The sequence below is a fragment of the Lichenostomus cassidix genome, chromosome 1Ab, assembly GCF_008360975.1.
Source record: "Lichenostomus cassidix isolate B80296 chromosome 1Ab, HeHo_3.0, whole genome shotgun sequence".
NCBI classification, from domain to species: domain Eukaryota; kingdom Metazoa; phylum Chordata; class Aves; order Passeriformes; family Meliphagidae; genus Lichenostomus; species Lichenostomus cassidix.
In genome coordinates, this window is record NC_139481.1 from 6680947 (window position 1) to 6686946 (window position 6000).

The 6000-nt window shown below is 39.0% G+C and overlaps 1 long non-coding RNA gene across 2 annotated transcripts in view; it reads right to left on the bottom strand.

Moving 5' to 3' along the window:
- The window catches only part of LOC146442844 (uncharacterized), a 46950-nt gene extending 41679 nt beyond the window's left edge, over positions 1 to 5271 (bottom strand). For both annotated transcript variants that reach the window (XR_014849418.1, XR_014849417.1), the window contains exon 1: positions 5140 to 5271. This is a non-coding gene — a long non-coding RNA (uncharacterized LOC146442844). The remainder of the gene's footprint in view (positions 1 to 5139) is intronic.
- Between the last annotated feature and the right edge of the window lie 729 nt (positions 5272 to 6000).

Below are 6000 nucleotides of genomic sequence, written 5' to 3' on the forward strand. Positions count from 1 at the left end.
GTGTTACTCCCTAGCTGAGCTTGCTCTTTAAGTTAATAGCTCATGGTGTAGTCAAAAGTGATAGAGGGTCCAGAGTGTCCCAAGTTTCCTTGTGTACTGTTTATCCCTTACTGCACTGAATTTGGATTAATACAAGATAAATTTAAAAATAATTTCATATGATTAGTTATGTGAGAAACAAAGAGAAGCCTTGTTGCAAGATTGAAATTGGGTACCCACAGGTGAGTAAAATATTGCACAAAATGCAGACTAAGTGGGAAGCTTGTCATTCATGCTGACCAAAAATAAAGAAAATGATTCATGAAAAATGGGTTCTTAGACACATTAGACTTTCCAATTTTCTCAGCCAGCAAATAAAAGCAAAACAAATACATGTTTTATTTCTCCTTTATACCTACAATAAAATATGTGGGGGAAATATAAGTTTATAAACACTTTATGTCCTAAAAACTTTGCCTTGTGAGGCAGCGAAGGGCAAATTACAGTCAGAGAGAAGCAGTGATGTTCTGCTGGCATTTTGCCTCCCAGGAACAAAACCCTGGTAGGAACAAAGATGTTCCTTGCAGGTTGAAGCAACCCTTCTGTTTTAGTGTGCTCTTTCCTAGGTCATAGGGATTCTGAAAGTAACTGGAAGACTTGGCGTTGGGAAGATGCCTGATTTATTTGGTCTGGGCAGTGGTGCAGGATTCAGGTATATGTGTATAACCAGAGATATTTTTGAGAGTAAAAAGGCTTAATCACACTGTAAACATGCTATGCTGCATTGTCCCCCCTGATTTGGGAAAAAAAACAGTCCTGCTCATACAGAGCCAGTTCAAGAATAAACCCTGTTCAAATCAGGTGTTTTAAAAATAATCTGTGTTTTGCTAACTGTGGAAAATACAAGTCTTGGATTCTCTTTCTCCCCTGCATATAATTAAAAAATAAATATTGATATCACTTTGGGATGTCCAACCCCAACCTTATCCCAAATCAGTGGGTACTAGAGAAACCCACATCAGCATTTTACTGCAACATCGACACATAACAATTAACTAAGGCTTTTTCAGCATTCATCCATCAGAAAAATTAAAACTAAATTGAACATGAGATGATCAATGTAATTCCTCTTCCTGCACCATAATAATTTACAGTATCCTCTATATTTTGAAAATGGGCCATGACTGAAATATTTCATCATCAGAAATCTTCATCTTGATATAGGAAACCTGCCTTGAAGCTATCAAGATGAAAACCATTTAAGAACCATTTTTTTCTAAGCTTACACAAGATGTATATTCTCATCTGTATTATGTCCAGAAAAGTGCATGATGCTCAGAATGGAGGCTGAGAAGCTGTGTGCTATTTAATCTCATCTGCATTTCCTCCAGAAATATGCATCATACCATAAAGCAATGCTGGGACAGAGAAAGATTGCTAACCACTTAGGTGATGATTTTTCAAGTTGTACATCGCTCTGAAACAATTCATTAGCAAGTGTAGATTTTGTCCTAGTTTTACTAGTTACACATGCAGTGTGTCTCTGTCTCAGTTTGTTTTACCAAATTTCTTTTTTGCAGATGTGATTATGTCACGATTAGCTCAGTTTCCCCCACAGTGTACATAATAGGAAATCAAGGATAGCAAAAACTCTCAAATTACATCTCAAGACAATATGGTACAATTTAGAGAAGGGAGAGTAAGGCTATAGCAAATCTGAGGAAAATTTTGTCTGTGCTTGAAATTAATGTAATGAGCTGATCCTGGGAATGCTGCTGGTGCCACAAAAGAGCTAACTCATCAGCGTAGGAAAAGCACAAGTGCTAGTTAATAACCAAAGTCCTTTCTCATTAACACCTTCATGATGCCATGAGCACTCACACAGCCATGGAAAGCACTGCTCCTTGAGAACACAAATTACAGGTTGGTATTTCAATGCTTCTGGAGGAAGGAAGAGTTCCCAGGCCCAGGATTTCCAATTTATGAGCTTTGCCAATCAGCTCATGATATCTAGAAAGAACACAAATATCCATTCCTAAATAGCATTGATGATTTTGAGTCCTCAGCCACTGAGGTGCTGCCCTTGACCCCAGGGAGTATATAAGGGAATAACAGGGTGGCCTTCAGGACTGGCTTTATAAGAGCTTCACTAAAAGGAAGATACATTTGACCTCAGTGAAAACATTCTTGGCCTCTGCAGATAGACACAGTTGACACAAATACCCTCATAAGCAAGAGTTTAAGCACCATGATTTTGCCCCTCTGCACCTCCATTTTTGTAGCCTGGACACAACATTTATTCAGTATTCAGCTGTGCCTTGTATGTGCTGGGTAATCAGCATAACTTGTTTCTGACGTACAGGGACCAGTTTCAAACCCAGAGCACAGCCACTGGTGCCAAGCTGGGATTCTCTCTCTGTCTCTTTCCCCTCCTCACTTTTTCCTTTGGCTGAGGGAAAATTCTCAACAAGGCTTCCTTGCCAGACAGTTGAACTTAGCATATTTACAGACAAATATATTAATTGCTGTCCAAGTGAAGATTAGAGTTAGTTCAAAATCCCACTGATGTATCTTCCTACCATTTATGTTCAACAGCAGATTGCAGGTAGTAGGTTCAATAATATTTTGCCCCTTATATCCTTCAAGATGTCTGGAAATTTTGTTTTCTTCCTAAATCAGTAGAATTCAATGTAACTTTGCTTAGCCTCTGTGTATCATCTCTTTCAATTTGTCCTTAAATTCCTACACAAGGGAATTCCCCCACAGATGAAAAATCTCAATGGTTAGACATCATCATTATGAGGAATGGGAATGGGAATGGGAATGGGAATGGGAATGGGAATGGGAATGGGAATGGGAATGGGATGGGAATGGGATGGGATGGGATGGGATGGGATGGGATAGAGTAGAGTAGAGTAGAGTAGAGTAGTGTAGAGTAGAGTAGAATAGAATAGAATAGAATAGAATAGAATAGAATAGAATAGAATAGAATAGAATAGAATAATAGAATATTTTCAGCTGAAAGAGAATTACAACTATCATCAACTGCCTGACTCAGTAATAGTTTCCTTCCCATCCCATGAGGGAATGGTTCCTGAAATTCAAATGGGGGAAAAGTGCTACTTCTCATGTTCTGTCACTCTAAGATAGCCTGCATCAATGTGATATTTTGCCAGACAGGTGAAATGATTCATGTAACAAAGGCAAGCCCAACATGGCCTTCTTGCTAACTGTGTGATCCAAACTTTACCAAATTGGTGGAAAGGCTCAGAGTTGATGTTAAATGTCTTTGCATCAGTGGATTCCTCACCGATTATTCCACATTCAGCACTTCCAGGATAATGGAAAATGCCATCAGGTGGCAGGTGCACCTTTTAGTGAGACCTTGGGAGTGCAGTAGATTACCTGGAGAGCAGCCACAGCTTTCTGAGTGCTGAGAACACATGGCTTGGCCTTAGCCAGCCTTGGGGTGAGTGTCTGGTTCATACTGCACTCACTCCCAGGATTAACATGGGAATTAGCACAGTCAGCTCCCATATGAGCAGCATTATGTTATCCCAATTTGCATAGTCTCCCCATGCTCTCCACACGACTGCAGCCCTGACAGTAGGAGCTGAGATGTGTTTGCAGCAGAAGGTACAGGGCTCTATCTCCAGTGACAACCATGACGTCTATATGGCAAGGGCAAGCAGAACACTTGACAACCATGAAGTTTGTGTAGCCTGGGAATTGTTACAGTGGACATATTTTGAGCCATCAGCAGCCTGTGAGAACTCTCTGCATATTTTCCTACTGGACCTGATCAAAAGAGCAACCACCTTCATTTTGTTTATGAGAACCCTATAGAAGTTTCAGATACCAATCAAGTAATAAATACCCATCTCACTGATGACCATAACAAGGACTCTGCCATGCTTACACTGGAACTCCTGTGAAAAAAGCGTGGGTTCCCCTTCAATCTATTCAGCCGTGCAATGTCCTCAAGCAGTGAAAGGGAAACCATAAAACTGAATGTGATGCATATCATCCCAAGAAATCCATGCCCTGTGGGTCCCTTGGCAAAATTCTCCCAGCTTCAGAAATGCTCTACTTTGCAAAAGAGCCTGAGGCAATTTAACATTGGATCTGCTTGGCTCCTCCTGGAACAATGTCAGATCTCTTGAGACGAGAGCTTCCCATGACACACTCCAATTAGAGATGGTGTCACTAAATAGGCCTCTTGGTGAGACCTAAATCCAAAAATCTTCATGAGAACCTGTTCTTAGCTGCCTACAGAAAACAACAATAGATAACTACAAAAATCGGTTTAGAAATTTCTGGTGTTGTGAATATATTTTCCACTGTTTAGAGATAAGGAGTTTTGACCAGTTATCAGTGTGGTAACTAAAGAAATCTGCAACCAGAGACTAGTAGTAACAGATGAGCATAGAACAGAGATGGCAAAAATACTGTATTTCCACAGTGAGATTCTAAGTATTCTAAATATTCTAAGATTCATAGTATTCTAAGAAGACCAGCTAATAAAACAGATTTTGTATCATGCTTGCACTATCGACTTACAAAAGTAAGAGTTCCAATGTAAACAACTTGAAGAAAAAATAACTGTAGAGATTAAAAGTTTCAGTGTTACCAAAGAAGCACTTTTACAGTCACGTATAATGATTACCAGCACCTTTCTATGGCAGCAGACTGAATTCCAAACAATGTTTTAGCCATCTATTTCAGATCCTTGATCTCAAATGCTTAAGTACTGCTGCAGAACTCTTTGTAGCACTGAGGCATCTACTGGTAAAGAGACAAATATAGCTATTCACTGTTTGGCCTATCATAAGCACCAGTCAAAAGCTTCCCATAAGTATTATCATTGGGAAGAAGTAATTATATTTTTTTCAATGCAAAATTACCCACTATATACCATAATAACACAGACAATTTTAAAATTGCCTTGTAGACTAAAATGCTAGAGTGAGACACTCTCACTCTGAATGTGAAAAACACAGTTTGATGGGTTCCTGCCATTTTCAGAAATCAGACCACCAGGTCAGCCCACTATGGTTTACAGAGATTTAGCTGCTAGTCCCTGATTTAAAAAAAAAACAAAACAAACAACTTGGTATAAATATTTTAAACATTCCATGAGCTATTAAACTGAGTTCTCACATGTTCTGCAAGGATTCATAAAGCAGCACTTTCCAAGTCACCTCTCCCTGTTACAGTAAATTATGTTGTCCATTCCTCTGTTTGATTGGCAGCCTTTAAATCTCTCTTCCCCATTGAGTTTGTGCCATGTGAAGCAACTGCAAAAGAAGATCTTGTTTTCAATTTTTCAGGGTCAGATTGTCTTTCAGTAACACGGATGTCATTCATGACACAATGAATGAGAGTCATACTCAGGCCACCAAAAGAAGGGATGTTAACCCTGAAAATAAAAAGAAAACATCAAAGGTAATAGTAAAAAAGTCTGTTTAAGTCAAAAACAGGCAGGAAGGCAGGCAGGCAGAAGCAGGGACTGATGCAGAATGATAGCATCAGGCATAAATTCCAATATCTTCTCTGCATGAGCAGTTCACCAGTGCTGCTATTTAGAACACAATAATTCATGGCAGGATTAAAAACCCCCAGAGCTGACACTTCAAAAACATTGACCACAAACATAAAACATACTCTACATACTCCAAAATAAGTTAATCTGCCTGCTCAAGAAGTGTTTTCTGCAGTAACTGTAAGACTATTAAGAAAGAAATAAAATATCCATACTAGAAGCCAGACAACACATAAGTATTAAAACTTTAGTTTGGAGTTCTTCTATTTCCTCTCAAAATAGTTTTGATTATGTGATGGGACTACAGCTTGTTTTCACCTAAGCCAATGCTTATATAACCAAAGCTAATTTTTTCCTGCTCTGAAGAGCCCTAAAACCACAGTTTTTAACCAAGTGTAGTTCATTTCAGGCAGAGATGAGATTTTAACATGATTTTATTTGAGGTTGTGCTTTTGTGTGTCTTTGCCAGCTCCTTCTCT